We start from the raw sequence: 17,690 nt of genomic DNA, 5'->3' as shown, positions 1-17,690 counted from the left end.
CTACATTTCAATAAAACGTTATTTACAAAAACAGGCAGCAGTCACACTTGGCCCACAAGCAATATCCTTTGCAGACCCCTGCAATTAAAATTCTCATTTTACCACTGGTAGTGTGTAACATTCATATGCCCACACAGCTGGCCAATGAACTCAGGTCTCTTATTGCAGAATCAAAGCTGCTAACTACTACATATATCTGCTTCTTGCCAGCAATTTACACAGCTATTCTATGGTAAAATAAAAAATATATATATTTTGGAGTAAAAGGCAAACTGATATGTTTATAAAAGACAAAACAAAATATTAGAAGAAATCTTGCATTTACAATGCTAGTGATGCACACTCTAGGAAATAAAAGTCTATGCTCCCCAAAACATCAAGATATCTGATGAAATTTAGAAAATTCAGTCTATGCTTTAAAAATGAGCTTTCTTTAAAAAGTTGTATACTTTTTAAAGCTCCTCGGAATCTTTTAGGGTTCTTCTTCATATATAATGACACGGAGGAATTGCTAAAACCATGCACCAGGTGCTATACATTGTCATCAATGTCCATGCCCATTTGCAAATGTACAGCGTATGGCCAGACTGAGAATAATGATTTATGTTCAGGTCAAAATCCTGCCCAGGCAGGAAGACCCTGCGCTATTTAACAAAGTCTGATTTCACTTGGAATAAAATCCAGTCCACAGTCCTGGTTACAGGTCCAGTATAATCTGATCCAGTCTAATATTTCAACTACTGCCCACTAAGCGCACCAGCTATAGTGCCCTTTTTTCTGTTCTTGAAGCACAGACAAGCTCATTTCAGACATAGGTACTTCTTACCAGCTATACTCTCTGCCTAGAATTCTCTTCCCTTGAGTCAGACCCCGGCCAACCGTCAATTAGATTTCATGCAAATATGATCTCTTAGAGGACTTCTCTGGACACCCAGTTACTCTGCCAACCATATCACTTTCAGTTATGTTTTGCTTAGCATTTATGTGATACTATGATCTTTTCTTGGTTTATTATTATTTACTTTATGTGCTATTATGTAGCATTTTAAAATTATCAATCTTCCTCAATATAATAAATCTAAGCTGTAGATGTACAGATGTCATGTTTATTTAGTTGTTGCTGTATTCCCAGAGCCTAGCAGCTGGCCTGGTGCTTAGAAACCATACAGTAAATATTTGTAAAATAAAGAAATGAATGACACATATCATTGTTCTGCAGGCTACACCATATTGCCATTTATGGTTTTATTCACTTCATTTTGGTCAATCATGCACAGAAAAGAAAAAGTTGTTTAGACCTCACAGAAAATGATTTAAAATTCACAGTGCCTTGTTATTTTATTCAAAGAAGTTCCTTTTTAGAACTGATAGTCATTGCTGTCTAAAAATGGGGGAAAATCTATTGTTTAGCTCTTCATAAAGTTTATTTAAAAAATAAATGGCAGGCCAGGAGTGGTGGCTCACACCTGTAATCCCAGCACTTTGGGAGGCCAAGGTGGGCAGATCATGAGGTCAGGAGATCAGGACCATCCTGGCCAACATGGTGAAACCCTGTCCCTACTAAAAATACAAAAATTAGCCAGGCTTGGTGGCGCATGCCTGTAATCCCAGCTACTCGGGAGGCTGAGGCAGGAGAATCACTTGAACCTGGGAGTCAGAGGTTGCAGTGAGTCAAGATTGCGCCACTGCACTCCAGCCTGGCGACAGAGCGAGATTCCATCTCAAAAACAAATAAAAACAAAAACAAAAACAAAAACAAACTAAATAAATATGGCAATTAATTCTGCTAACTATTCATTTTGTCTTGTCATATTTTAATTATTTGAAATTTATGTATTTTTATCTTTAATTTCTTTTGCATAATATTACCTTATTTATGTAATTTTGTCAAAATGTTTCCCAGTTTAAAAATCATTTTATTTGACCTTAGTCAAGTCTAAAATGTCATCCATTATGCAATTAGTAACAATTTAATTCTTTTTTCTTAACTCTTTTCTAATTGAATTTCCCAACACTTAAGTTTTATTTTAATTCAACTTTTATGCTAGAATGTTTATCATTTATTACTTTTTTGTATTTGTTATTATTTTCTAAATTTTATTGTAGGACAGCATAAAAAGTATAGATAAATGAAGATCACAGATAAGAAGAGCCAGGTTTACATAAGAAATGTTATGCTCCTGTTCATCTATGATTAACTGCGTATTAGCCCCAGAAGTCCTTAGGACTAAATCCACTTTTACCAAAATTCATGTTGTTGAAAAGTCACTAAATTGGATACTCACTGAAACTGATGTTCTCTTTCAGCATGTCAGCATGTCACTATTCATATATAACTATCAAGGGTTTTCTGGGTCAGTGTTCAACTTTCCTATGCTAAACCACTGATTTCCAATAAGAAGGAATTTGTAACCTCAACCCTACCACATCCTCCTCTGTCATCTCTGTTTATGAGCTATTCCATATGTCAGTACTTTTGCACAAGGAAAGAAAGGGGAGGCACCATCTAGTTAAATCCACTGTGCTTCTTCCATTGAAAACCCTTCTTGAGAAGTATTTTAGTTAAGAAATATAAATTCTGAATGTTATTACTTGATTAAATCAGGCATTTAGGAAAGCCGCTTATTTGTGCAACACTATCTTTCTCCTTTCCAGAAAAGCCCTCCTAAATTACATTTTCAAAACCTCTTTCAACCTTCACTAAAGGTCACGGAATACATTTGTGATACTTGCTATTTCACTGACATGTAGAACTGTCATTGTGAACACTTGCCACAACATTATTCAATGACCCCCAAACAATACATACATGAGATAATAGCTGTCAGTTATGATATATCTGTTAACTCCTTAAGATGATTTCCTCTCCCTTTTGGCTGCTGGCAGTCTGCATGCTGGGATAAAGAAGAGAAGACTATCCTTTATTGGGAATCCATAATGTGTCCAGTGCTTTATCCATATAATCATATTTAATTTTCTCACTATATTTTTGGTAGGGTAGAGGGGAGGCAAAATCTTTACCTTTACCTGTTTAGGGTATCCAGCTGGGTCTGAGAGTTAGATTGACATAAGACAGATTAACAGGAGAAAAGCATACAAATTTATGTAACATAAGAGCCTTCATAAGAAAATGTTGACTCTGCTAGATGACGAGTTAGTGGGTGCAGCACACCAGCAAGGCACATGTATACATATGTAACTAACCTGCACATTGCGCACATGTACCCTAAAACCTAAAGTATAATAATAAGAAAGAAAGAAAGAAAGAAAGAAAGAAAGAAAGAAAGAAAGAAAGAAAGAAAGAAAGAAAGAAAGAAAGAAAGAAAAGAAAGAAAGAAAATGTTGACTCAAAGAAGTAGCAAAACCTGAATGCTTATAAGCTGGGTTGAACGAAGAATCACAAATATGGAAAAGTAACTAAAACAAATGGAGACACTAAAGGAAGAGTAGAGTTATTTTTCACAAGGTCTGTTTGTACAGAATCCTCTAGTCCCATCTCTGGTGATAACATTTCTTTCCTCCTGGCATAAGGAGGGCAGCTCTTACATAGGAGTTACATCTGCTTTCAGGAACAAAAAGGGGGAATGAAAGTGTACTTCTTGCGCCAGTTTTTCAAGTGCCTTTTACTGAAAACTCAAAACCAGTAATATGCCAACGTGGCCAATTTTGGGGTGACAAATCCTGAACCCCTTCAAGGAGTTATCGTCCTCTAATTACTAATGAGGAAACTGAAACAGATATTAAGTGATTTTCCAAAATCACTTGGGCAAACAAATGAAGGACTGGAACACTGGTCTACATCTGTCTGTCTCTTTACCCTCAAAAACACTGCTGAAAGCCAAAAAAAAATTTAAAGTCAGATTTTACTCTCAGACACAGAAAATATACCAATGATTACAGGTAATATATTTCTATACTTCTAAAATCTTATTTTCTAATGTTTGCTCTCTAGGATTTTGGGGGTTTTTTTGTTTGTTTGTTTTTGCTTTTTTACTTTCTTTTGTTATTTTGCTTGTTATTGATATATTAGTGAAGTTAATAAAGCTTTGGATGTTGTCACAAGCAGCTCATGGACTTGATGGCAATCCTCCCAAACTTGCCTTTTCTAGAGCCCACTTATTCACAAATGTTTTCTTTTGATTTATACCTTCACAAAGTGTTTCATTGTTAATACTGTTGGTTGCTAATGGTCAAACCTACTTTGGAAAGAATTGCGGTATTAGAACATTTTACTGCAGACGTTAGAGATTGTAAACATATAAATTGCTCACAACAGAGTCTCGTAGAGCTCAAATTTGGCACTCAGACTTGTTACTAACATAAAAATGTGATTGAAATTTATTCACAGCCAGTTACAAGAGGGATAAATGAGGAAAAAAGAGTAAAAGGGTATTTAAAATCAATAAAGATACAAATGTGAGGAAATAATGCAATAGGCACAGAAACATGTGAAAGTGTCAAGAAAATAATGGATTACACAAAAATTAGTATTGCTCTAAAGTATAAAGTCTTCTCAAAATTATCTTACTTTTCCAACTATTATGATGCCACATGTCTGGCCCATTGGTTCAAATTTTGAGTTTTTCCCTAGAGCAATAGCAGTACTAAGTCAGCAACTCTCCCTATCATCATCCAAGGATACAACCCCTTGACCTTTGATATAGCATGTTAATCAGTGAATTATTTTAAGAATCCTTTCTTTTACAGACACTTGCTAGTCTTTGGCAATAGTTTTACAATAAACTGAAAAGTATCTCTTTTAAAGTTGAAAGAGTACTAAGCAGTTGAAGATAAATATGTTCTTGTGAATAAAATTTTGTCCATGTTCATAAACAAAAGGTCTACATTTGTTTCTCATAATCCATAAACACTTCATAAGAAAAGACCTCTTTGAAGGTTATCTTATTAAAACAGGAAAAAGAACACCATTTTTGAGAAATTGGGGGTGGCATATATATTTCTAATGTGGCTTTTGAGAGACAAGGTTTGAATATGGCCCAGGAACTTCAGAGGTACTGTCATCACAATGGCTGGCAGAAACAAAAATACCATAGCTCTCTGAAGCACCAAGGCTTGCGGAGAACACCTGTGACTGCAGGTGGCTCTACTTGAAAAGAACTGCACCCCTTTCCTCTTCAATGGGGGGCACCGTGTTCCACAGTGGGTCAGAGGTGACCAGGGTGCTTTCAAGTTTAGTTTTATAATTTTGAAGAACTGGATTGTGAGCACTGACAAGTTTCCAATTTAGCCCGTTAAAAACATAAAAGTGGTCGGCTTTCCCTCCTTTAACATAAACCTTCATTCACTAACTACAGCAGGAGATTTCATCTAGTGACCTTCTTCTGAAATCCAATTTAAATTAAATGATTGATTTTAAGATTTTTCCAGACATATACTGAGGCTTTAAAAAAAAAAAAAGTAATCTTTATAGTACTCTCAATGGAGATTAAGTCAGGTTAGAAAAAAAAAAAAAATTGTCACTAGTGATTTTTTTCCCCTGCTACCTTGTATACAAATTATTTATAGACGTCTAGAAGACAGAACAGCACCAAATCTTCAGACACTGAAAATATTTTGACACAATTGCACTTTTCAAGTATAAAATAGCAAACAAGGATGTGGTGGATGCATTCCTGTACTGGGCAATGGCTAAGAAATTTCTGACTAAAATATAATATGAAAAGTCAGAACTCATCTGGTATAGTACATTCAGTTCAGTATTCCACATTTAAGAGGTATATAGACAAATTCAGGTTTGTTAATAAATAAGAATTCAAAACCAAGTAATGCAATAGGAAAAACAATTAGGGGAAAATGGAAATATGCACTCTGGAAATAGAAGAAGCCCCAGGGCATAACACTCAAAGGCACATGATGTAGAAAAGTGATTGGATCCGCTTTGTGAGCTTCCATGGGTTACAAATTGGTAGACAGATTCTAAACTCAATATAAAAAAGAATTTTCTAATGGAGAGACCCATCCAAATATGAAATGAGCTATCTTACAAGATCAGTTTCATCTTCTGAAGACATTCAAGGGAAAGGTGAATTAGGGATGCTAAAGAAAAGACTAAAGATTAAACTATAATATTGAGGTCCTTTCCAAGTCTAGAGTCTGAATTTTTTAGGATGAGAATTGTCTATAATTGGACAGCTCTCAAACTGATAAAGAGGGCATGTCAAAGTAAAATACTAGCATATAATGAATAGCATTAGTTAGTAGAAGAAATAAATGTAACTAAGACATAGTTTACAAATGCTTTTTTGATGAAGAGTCAGGGAATATCCAAACACAAGCAACACGACAAGTTTTTGAATTGTGAAAACCAGGATATACTGAAGAAACACGAGAAAAACCTCAAGAGAAATCATATTGGAAAAAAGCATTTTTGACATCATGCCTAGTAAAAGCAAACACTATTACTAATCTTACTAATATGCATTAATCAGTACTAACTTAGCAGTGGTGGGAAGAAACAAACACTAGTTTAAGAACGCAAACTTTCAAATTGTAGGAATATTAGAACTTTTTAGGCAGGAATGGTTCATAAGACATTTACTTTATCAAGATTACGTATCTACTAAAATCATGCCACTCTTAAAGTGTTAAATCCACACTCGTTTAAAAAAAAAAAAAAAAAAAACTTCAAGAAGCTCTCTGGTTCCTCATGTTGCCTCTTCCTGCTGGCTTTATTCTGCATTTGACTTTAGTGCTTCGTCAAATCCATTCCAGATTTCCATTTGATTTCGGTGGACTTTGAAGATGGATCACCACGCTCATTAGGATGAAATTATTTGGGGATAATTTTATTTTCAAAGTAAGGATTTTCATCAAAATAAAAATCGATCCTGTAACCTGATTTAATATCTTCAAATTCTGTCACTTCAACTCTGGTCAAATAATGCAGTGTGTCTTCGTCCTCCTCGCCAAGCAGTGTGAACACTTGGTGGATGGTTGACAAATGTTGTTACACCCAAATTTGGGATGTTGGTGATCAGTTCTGACCTCTTCTGAAAAAGTGGTTGGCGATGTTTGTTACATTTCTATTCAACTTTCAAAATCTCCTCACATTAAGTCTATTTCATTTTGTATCTCATCAATGTGTTCAATTGCTTATTGCTGTTCTTTTTGTCCCTTCTTCAGCAAGCCTGAAGGAGCAGATGTCTCCTTCGGTCCCACAGCAGGAGGTGGTCCAGAGAGCTTCTTTACCTGATTTACTGATCATTCTGATGCAGGTGTGGATGAGTTAGGAGAGTTCATCAAAGATGACATTTGGCCAAAACCATTACAGTACTACTTGGTTCCTAATATGGATGATGAAGAAGGAAAAGAAGAAAAAGATGATGACGATGATGATCATCATCATCGTGCAAAGGAGGAAGGATGATGATCACCTCCATCGTGCAAAGGAGGAAGGATTAGAAGATACTGATGAAGTAAGGAATAAGGATGAAGGTGAAGAAGATGAAGATGATGAAGGGGAGGAAAGACAGGAGGATGAAGGAGAAAATGACTAATAGAACACTGATGGATTCTGACCTTCCTTTTTTAAAATGTTCTCCAGTCCCTGGGAGCAAGCTGCAGTCTGTTTTGTTTTTTTGTTTTTTTTGTTTTTCCTCTTGTCCTCAGTCGTCCTGTTCTTGAGGTCTCTTTTCTCTATACCGTGGTTCTCAACTTATTTTGGAGAACATACCTTGAGCAGAATAGAATGGGAAAAGAGTCGCTACCCCTTTCCGCTGAAAATTCATTTTTATCCCTTCCTGTCTGAATTCTATGGAATCAACACCACCAAGCTCTGTGGGAAAAAAGAAAAATCCTGCTCCCTTCACGCTACTGGAAGCTGGAGGGTGCTAAGCCCCTGTGTAGTGGTGCATAGAATTCTAGTTTTTTCCTCCTTTCTCTGTATATTGTGATCAGAGAGCACACTGTGTCTCTATGTGAATATGGACAGTTAGCATATACCAACATGTATCTACTTTCTCTTGTTTAAAAAAAGAAAAAAAAACTTAAAAAATGGGGTTATAGAAGGTTAGCAAGGGGTGAGTTTGAGATGTTTCAGTGGGTTAAGTGGACATTTTGACAATATGGTTTCTCCTTTGGCATGTTTAATTATGATATTTGACAGACATCCTTGCAGTTTAAGATGACACTTTCAAAATAAATCCTCTCCTAATGACGGCTTGAGCCCTGCCACTCAATGGGAGAATCAGCAGAACCTGTAGGGTCTTATTTGGTATTAACATTCTCTATTGTAATTTTGTTCTTGTTTATTTTTAAATTTTCTCTGTTTCACCAGAAAGGAAAGATGATGCTCAGTTTTAAACATTGAAAGTGTACAAGCTTTGTTACAATAAAACTAAACGTGTTCACACATACACATCAAAAAAAAAAAAAAAAAACCTTAAAAGTACTGTTTGCCTTCATAAACTCTGGAACAAACAAAGGTAAGTTGCTTAGTGAACCCCAAAATCTGAGTTACTTTTTTTTGTTTTTTTAGAGTCAGGGTCTGGCTCTGTTGTCCAGTGGTGTAATCATGGCTCACTGAAGCCTGAAACTCCTGGGCTCAAGTGATCCTCCTGCCTCAGCCTCCCAAGTAGTTGGGAATACAGGTGTACACCACCACTCTTGGTTCACAATTACTTTTAAAGCATCTATCTCATCTAATATCTTAGGTCAACAATTTTTAAAATATGTTTCTCTATAAATTTGGTGTGTGTCCCCTATAGCTCAATCTAATCTAAGGGGGGAAAAAACCCTACCATAACTTCTGAACTGTGAAATTGAAGATTAGTTCTCAATCAAAATGTTCTTAATTGGCATTGATGTTCTAAGCGACTGCATAAGCAGCAGATGTCCCTGATTTGACTAAATTAAAATACAAGTTGCTTTTTAAGAATCTATTTGAGGCCAGACACGATGGCTCATGCCTGCAATCCCAACTCTGTGGGAGGCTGAGGCGGGGGCTGGGGTGGGAAGTATTGCTTGAGCCTAGGAAATTTGAGACTTCTTTTCTACAAAAAAATAAGGAAAATCAGCACAGTGACTCATGCCTATAATCCCAGCACTTTGGAAGGCCGAGGCGGGCAGATCGTGAGGTCAAGAGATCCAGACCAGCCTGGCCAACATGGTGAAAACCCTTCTCTACTAAAGATACAAAAAATTAGCTGGGCATGGTGGCACGTGCCTGTAATCCCAGCTACTCAGGAGGCTGAGGCAGGAGAATCACTTGAACCTAGGAGGCGGAGGTTGCAGTGAGCCGAGAGATCACGCTATTGCACTCCAGCCTGGGAGACAGAGCGGCATTCCATCTCAATAAATAAAAAAATAAATAAGGAAAATTAGCTAGGTGTGGTGGCATGTGCCTGTGGTTCCAGCTACTTGGGAGGCTGAGGTGGGAGAATCGTTTGAGCCCAGGGCCCAGGAGCTCAAGGCTACAGGAGCTCAAGTACTCCAGCATAAGTTACAGAACGAGATTTTTTTCTCAAAAAAAAAAAAAATTTGTATTGTTTTAAAAATAAAGAATCTATTTGAAAACGTATTAGCTATGTCAATAGGTTTTGGAAAATGAAGACTACTGCCAAATGCCATCAAGAGGGAATACTTAAATAATTATTAATTGTGGGTATATTTTCTTCCAGCTGCTTTAGAATTTGTATGCAAAACCAAAATTCTTAAACTTTTTATCTTGAGAAAGCCGTAGATTTATATGCAGTTATGAGAAATGATACAGAGGGGTACTGTGTTCACTTTACCCATTTTCCCCAAATAACATCTGGAAAACTATGGTACAATATCACAGCCAGGATATTGGCATCAATACAGCCAAGATACAGAACAATTGTATCACTAGAAGGAATCCTCTTGTCCTTTCATAGTCACATCCAGAGCACTCCTGTTTTCTCACCACCACCCTCAGCCCTGGAAAACACTAATTTCTTCTCCATTTCTTTGTCACTACAAGAATGGTAACACAAATGGGATTAAACAAAATGGAATATGTCCCTTTGGGGATGAGCTTTTGCTACTCCACATAATCCTCTAGAGATTCATGCAAGTTGTGTGTATTAATAGATTACTCATTTTTATTGCTGAGTAGTACTCAGCAATGTACTACATGATATGGATGTACTACACTCTTGTTTAATATACTGAAGAACAAGTGGGTTGTTCTCAGGTACTGGCTATGATGAATAAAGTTGCAATGAACATTTAAGTGTATGTTTTTGTGTGAAAACAGTTTTAATTTATTTGGAATACATACGCAGGAGTGCAACTGCTTGCTGGCATGTACGACAGTTGCATATTTAGTTTTACAAGAAACTACTACACTGTTTTGCAGTGATTATAGCATTTTATATGCACACCAGGAATGATCCAGTAATCCTCACCAGCATTTGGTGTAGTTACTATTTTAATTTTAGCAGTCTGATAGATATGTAGTGATATCTCATTGTAGTTTTAGTATCCATTTCCCTAAAATGATGTTGAATATATTTTCATCTGCTTATTGGCCATCTATATATTCCGTTTTCTCGCCATTTTATGATATTTTAACTGTAGCGTTTTGATACATTTATGTATTGTGGATTTGAGACCTCTTTGGGTATGTGCTTTGCAAACATTTTCTCTGAGTTTCTAGCTTGTCATTTCATCATCTTAACAAGAACTTTATATCACAATCTTGAAGTAGTCAAATTTATCAATTTTTCCTTGTATTGACAGTATTCTCATGTCAAGTCTAAGAACTCTTTGACTAATCCTACAGCTGAAGATTTTCTCCAGTTTTATTTTTCTAAAATTTTCACATTTTACGTGTTAATCTATAATCTATTTTAGTAAACTTTTGCATAAGGTAGAAAATTTAGGTTGAAGTTTATTTCTATGGATGTCCAACAGCTCTGGTATCATTTGTTGAAAAATCCATCATTCCTCCACTGAAATGCTTTTGTACTTTTGTCAAAAATTAGTCATGCATATTTGCGTAGGTCTATTTCTGGGTTGTCTATTCTGTTCCATCAGTATGTCTATCCCTCCACTGACACCATACAGTCTTGATTACTATAACTATGTAAGACTAAAAATTGGGGAGACTGATTCCCCCCACTTTATTCCACTTTTACAAGATTAAGTGTTCTAATGTTTGTCTTACCATATACTTTTGAAATAATCTCTATGTATACATCTATAAAAATGTCTTCCAAGAATTTGATAGGAATTGTCTTAAACAGCTTTTGATTTGGAGAAAAATGACATCTTTATTACTTTGAGTTGTCCAATCTATGAACACAGTATGCACCTCCATTTATTTAAATTTTCTTCTTTCATCAGTGTTTTATAGTTTTCATTATACATTCCTGTATATATCTTATTGGATTTACATCTTACTACTTCTTTTAAGAGAGAAAAAAGATGAAGGGAGGGATGTAGGAAGGGAAAGAGAGAAGGAGGGAGAGAACAAGTGTTTATAAATAGTATATTTTTTAATTTTAATAACCCCTGTTCATTACTAGTATATAGAAATACAACTGCAACCTTGCTCATCTCATTTATTAAATTCTGGAGGGGTTTTGTTTAGATTCCTTGGTATTTTCTATATTCTATATATACAATCATGTCAACCACAAAGAGAAAGGAAAGTTTTATTTATCCATTCTGATCTCTATGTCTTATGGATTTCTTTTTATTTATTTTTGGCTTTATTTCATTAGCCAGAATTCCCAGCACTGTGTTAAGTAAGAATGGTGATAGTGGACTTCTTTGTCTTGTTCCCAAAGTTAGAAAGAAAGAATTTAGACTTTAGCCACTAAGTATATTGTCCCATTTCAGTTTTTAACAGATCTTCTTTATTAAGACTTGACAGTTCCCCTCTGTTCCTATCACTCTGAGCCATTTTATTTCAAATGGGTGTTTAATTTGGCAAAATACTTTTTCTTCATCAACTAATATAATCTTTTTTCTTCTTTAGCTTGTTACTGTGTTGGGATTTTAAATACAAAACAAGCTTAATATTTCTAGAACAAACCCTACTTGGTTATGTTGTATAATTCTTTTTATATATTGCTGAATTGTATTTGCTAATATCTTGTTAAAAATTTTGCTCCTAATTCACGAGGAATATTGACCCGCAGTTATCTTCTTATTACTCTCTTTATCTGGTTCTAATATTAGGGCAATACTGGCTTCATAAAATGAATTGGGTAGTGTTCCTTCTTTTTCTCTTTTCTGGAAGAAACTATACTAAATTAGTGTGAATTCTTCTTCAAATGTTTCAGAAAATTGTCCACTGAAAAGACATGTACATGTAGGTTTTCCTATGTTACATGCTTTTAAGTTACAAATTAAATTTTATTAATAGTTACAGGGTAATTATAATATTTCAGATTTGGTAAGTTGTGGTAGTGATTTTTTAGAAATAGATCCATTTCATCTAAATTACCAAATATATGTATGTAGAGTTATTCCTAGTATCCTTTTACTGTTATTTTGATGTCTGCACAGTGACATAAGTTAAAAATTAAAGAGAAGGAAACTTTATTGTATTTAGCCGTACTTTTACTCTTTCCAATTTTCCTTCTCCATTTCATAGAATGTCCATTAACCATTCTAGGATAAGTCTGCTGGCAACAAATTATCTAGTTTTCGTTCATCTGAGAATGTCTTAATTTGATCATCATACTAGAAGAATATCTTCACTGTTTTCTAATTAATAAACTTGTAAGAAATATCTTAATGCACAAAGCATTTTTAACTTATAGTTGGCCTACAGCCTTAGAATAAATTACCTTATATTTAATAATTCAATGATCATGCTCTAGGACTTATTAACGTAAGTACTCGCAAATTGTTTCCCAGAAAGCTAGCAGAAAATCAGACACCAAGAAAAAACTGTAAAGAAGTGATCCCTAGTTGACCTCAGAAAACTCAACTCCACACTCCATGATTCTACATGATCCCACTGAAGAGGATCATTTATCGTGTTAATTTTTAGGCAGGACAAAGAGGAATAAACTTTGAATAGCAGTGAGAAGTTTCTTTCGCCTTTGACATTCTAAATCAGGAACTGTTTCCTCACACGCTGGTTCACCTTGGCATTCTGCTTCACTTTTCTCTCACAGTTCAGAAATTTCATTGAGGATGCATATCCTATCCTGAATCTCCCTTTGTATTAAGAGGTTAGAAATGAATTTAGGCCAACTCTCATTTTACACATGTAGAGTAAGTCCTTGAAAAAGAAGCATTACTTAGTTACTTACATACTTACTTGAAAAATTAAGACTAGAGCTAAAGTTATTGATGTTCCTTTAGTGATATTCACTCTTCATAAATCTACTCATCAGTCATTTTCTCAGCCTGAAAAACTGCTACACACCCAGAAAAGAAACACCGTACCTAATATACTTTTGGAAATCTTTGAACTTATATATGAGATTCTTTTTAAAAAATGACTCTTTAAATTATATCAAAATAATGCAAACATGCAGAAAGTTACTATATAATTTTGTAACCTATTGCAAGGAACATGTAATTTTCATTCATTTATTTTTAAAAAGGGATCTCTGGTAAAATCATCAATAATATTGATATGTTTAGCATTTGTCTCTGCCCTATAAAAAGAAGAATAACAACAATATTTTGCAGACCCTCAGCACCATGGCTAAACTATGCAAGTAGTATTCATTCTATAAAAAAATTGTCCTTCATATTATCCAAGTCTTTATGAACTTGATCCAAATTTGTCTTGTAAATATATCTACACATACATATATGTTAAGATAATCTACCATTTTCTCACTTAGATGGAACAAAATGGTTTTATGGTCTTCTGCTATATCTGTCCATGTTGAAATTAGAATAAAAAGAAACATATTTCACATATATTAAGGGTACAACTATAGATTATCATGCTAATTTTTTAAAACTGACAATTAGATTATTTATTTCATTTGAGTGTATATGTCCACATTTGCATTTTAATATAAATTGTTTATTGATTCCATTAATCAAGAGAAAATAAAATGGGAGGTTGGAAATTATTTAACACTTAACACATCATTTCATGGGGGCTCATTAAAATAAAGGCTTAAAATTATGACTATGTGGGATGGAAGAAAATTATAAAGCAAATAATTATATACATAATTGTTTTAAAATTATCCTCTAGGTTGGAGACACTCACATTTAAAAATTCTTTAGGGACTTAATTAAAATAGAAAGAATTATCACTTTTCAAAAATATGACCAAGAGATTTAATTTTGGCTTTTCACATTTATTTTGACATTTTAAAATGCATTTTAATGTGAGGAAACAAAACACCATTTTACATTTAAAATGAAGTTTTTCTTTTTACCTTTTTTTGTAGATCTCTTAGAGTAAAACCTTTTCATAGTAAGTTAAAAAGTGTAGCATTAAAATGTCATCACCATTAAAAAACATATAAATTTATAAGCTAAAATAGCTCCATATTTAAAAAATATACTTTGCAAATTAGTTTATTACAAAATAAATCATAATTTTTATTTAAAAATATTGCTTTCATAAATTGCTCAGGAAACTACATTAAATCAATGATATAAAACATAGCAATTTAAAGGCTGTCATATATGACAGCATGAGAAGGTCAAATTATTTTTGACATGGAAATAATTTTTTTTTTTTTTTTTGAGACAGAGTCTCGCACTGTTGTCCAGGCTGGAGTGCAGTGGTGCGATCTCCGCTCACTGCACCCTCCGCCTCCCGGGTTCAAGTGATTCTCCTGCCTCAACCTCCCGAGTAGCTGGGATTACAGGTGCCTGCCACCATGCCCGGCCATTTTTTTGTATTTTTAGTAGAGATGGGGTTTCACTCTGTTGGCCAGACTAGTCTTGAACTCCTGACCTTGTGATCTGCCCGCCTCGGACTCCCAAGACATGGAAATAATTTTTAATAACAAAAGCCAAAATTAATGGCAGACCATCTTGTTTTAATATATGAAATTTAAAGAGCACTTAGTATATATACTTTTATTTTAGAAAGAATTCTAATAGTTAATGAGCATTTATTTGAGAGCAAGCATATGCTATGGAAATAAAGTCAAAAGGCAAGTCGCTGAAATGACATGTGGTCCAGTAAAAGGACTAAAATGGGGAGGGTTTTTATTTTGGGAAGTGTAATTTATACAATATTAGATTTGTTTAAGTAGATTATACTTAAACAGTATTTAAACAAAAAAGGGAAGTCCTGATTGAGTTGCAGTGAGGTGGCGGGGATGAATGTCAACCAGGCAGGAATGAGGATGAAGACAGGAGACCTTCTATGAAAGTTTCTTATAAGATAAGAAAGATATTTGGCCTTAAAATATAAGATAGTCCATAAAGCAAAGTAGAGGAGGGAGTGCATTCCAAATGAAAGGAAATGTCATGTGTAAAGTCACAGAGACTCAGTATATGAGAGGACAGCAACACCTAGGAACTCTGCAGGGAGACGCCATCAGCAAGAAGAGACCTCACGGAGGCAGGCCCCTGACCTTGGAGTTCTCAGTCTCTATCACTGTAAGAAATAAATTCCTTTTCTTTATAAATTACCCAGTTTCAGTTATTCTGTTATAAGCAACAGAAAAGACACCACTGAATGTTTCACATTTGTGAGTCACATGTCAAATTTGCATTTTAGAAAGCTTACTCTGGTAACACTTTGGAGAACACATTTGGTGATGGATTGAGTGTATTCAAATCAACTGTCTCTCAAGGTTACCTTATAATTATACCTCCTGTTGTGGCTTATTATTTAATGCTATAATTTAACAGATTCTACCTAGAAAATTGTGAATCTTTTTATTGTTGTTACCATTTTGGAAAAGTTAAGTATATGAAAATGTAAGGGAAATGGAGAAACACCATTGTCATTCAAACATTTTTGAGGGGATCCTAAGAGACTGCCCTCCTCCTGGCTTTCAAAGAGCCGTGGTTGTGACTTAAGGGATGTCACAGCATGCTTTGGTCTCCTTATAAGGTTGTTCCATAAGCCAAAATATTCAGTGCCCTCATCCAACAATTCTTCACCCCGCAACAGAGAATTACACCTAACCACATCTTTTGTACCTACTATCCTTCTTCGGCTGTCCTGTCCATGCTTATCCAAATTAGAATTCTCACAGTCTATTACCCGAATCATTCCTTTACATCACTCCTCTAGTCCTAACAAAACTCCACCCTTAGTTGAATCTGATCCCTAAGGAATCCTATCACATTCCCTTAGTGAACTACTCTCTCCCACTCTTGCAGTGGACAACACCATACTTCCTCTCACCTGGAATTTCCAATACCTCTCCCTCACTCACTTTCACTGGATGGCCTTGCCTTCTATTTAAATGAGAAAATGGAAGCAATTAAAAAGCATCAACACCCAATCAAATCTACCATATACTTCACCTACTTTCTTATTACATCAGATAAATTGCCCCTGCGTTTTTCAAAGAACCCTCTCTATCAGCTCAATCCCATCAGCTGAACTATCACCTACCTTAAAAGAAACTTTTTGACTTTTGACCTCCATTCCAGCTACCAAACCCACTTTTCTACTACTTTGTAAATATCCTTTCTCTATACATAAAAGTTTTCTACACTTGCTGCCTTCACTTTCTCACTTTCCATTTTCTTCATAACCCATCTGAATCAGAATTTCAGCCCAACCATTCCAACAAAACCATTTTTAGTCCAAATAAATGACCATCATGCTAAATCAATGGCCAATTCTCAATCCTCATCTAAATTAAACTCTGCAAATGCAGCTGGCATTTTGAGCATTAACTCCTTCTAAAACATGCTTATTTAAATAGGTCCTCCCATTTCACCTGCATATCCTTCTTTATCTTCTTAGCTCCCAGCTTCTGTTTTTCTTCCTGACCTCCTTATGTTAGAGTAACTTGGAGCTCAGTAGCTCAACCACATCTTTCTTCACACACACTCTTCAGATGATCTGATACAAGCTCACTGCTTTGAATGCCTTTTATAAACAGATGATTTCTGACTCAAATTGCCAGTCTGAACCTCTCCACTAAATTCCAGGCTTATATTTTTAAGTGCCTACTCAATATTTCCACTTATATAGCAAACATACATCTCACACTTGTGATATCCAAAACTAACCTCTTGATTTTCCCCCAAATCCTTCTCCTCCCAGTTCCCCATGGATTTGTGAATGGCTACAGTGTACCTTATGCCAGAAGTCCCATTTTCAGAGGCCTGTTTACCTCTTGGTCAAAAACTTCAGAGTTAACTTCTTTCTTCCCCTCATATAAAACCAATCACTCAGCAAGTTTTTTTTCTTTAAATCAGTTATACTTTCAACATGCACTCCATGTTTAATTTAATTAATTATTAAAGCCCCTGATGCTACTGCACTCATCTAAGACAGTTTCTCACTGGACTACTGCAATACAAATATCTTAAATCTGCCCAAAAGTTCTACATCTGCCCAACATCTATCTTCCTTCTAGAATAGAAAAAAACGATCTTTTCAGTAATGTCATACCATTTCCCTGATCCAAACCTTTAAAAAGCTGTTAAAACAGCTCCCCATCAAACACAGAATAAACTGAATAAAACAGAAGAAAATTGAATCTCCTTACAAGGACCTACAAGGTTTTATATGATCTGACAACTGCCAAACTCTCTGGAGTCTCGTGAAATTCTCCCTCACTTACCAATCTACA

General features: G+C 35.1%; 1 protein-coding gene and 1 pseudogene across 6 annotated transcripts in view; both read right to left on the bottom strand.

Moving 5' to 3' along the window:
• Nucleotides 1-17,690, bottom strand: part of GBE1 (1,4-alpha-glucan branching enzyme 1) — a 278,483-nt gene that overhangs the window by 121,301 nt on the left and 139,492 nt on the right. The gene's annotated exons all lie outside the window — the stretch shown is intronic.
• Nucleotides 1,837-7,748, bottom strand: LOC129034140 (protein SET-like; annotated as a pseudogene).

This window comes from Pongo pygmaeus, chromosome 2, assembly GCF_028885625.2.
Source record: "Pongo pygmaeus isolate AG05252 chromosome 2, NHGRI_mPonPyg2-v2.0_pri, whole genome shotgun sequence".
Lineage (NCBI taxonomy): Eukaryota > Metazoa > Chordata > Mammalia > Primates > Hominidae > Pongo > Pongo pygmaeus.
The sequence above is the reverse complement of the archived record's forward strand: the minus strand, read 5'-3'. Positions and strand labels throughout refer to the sequence as shown.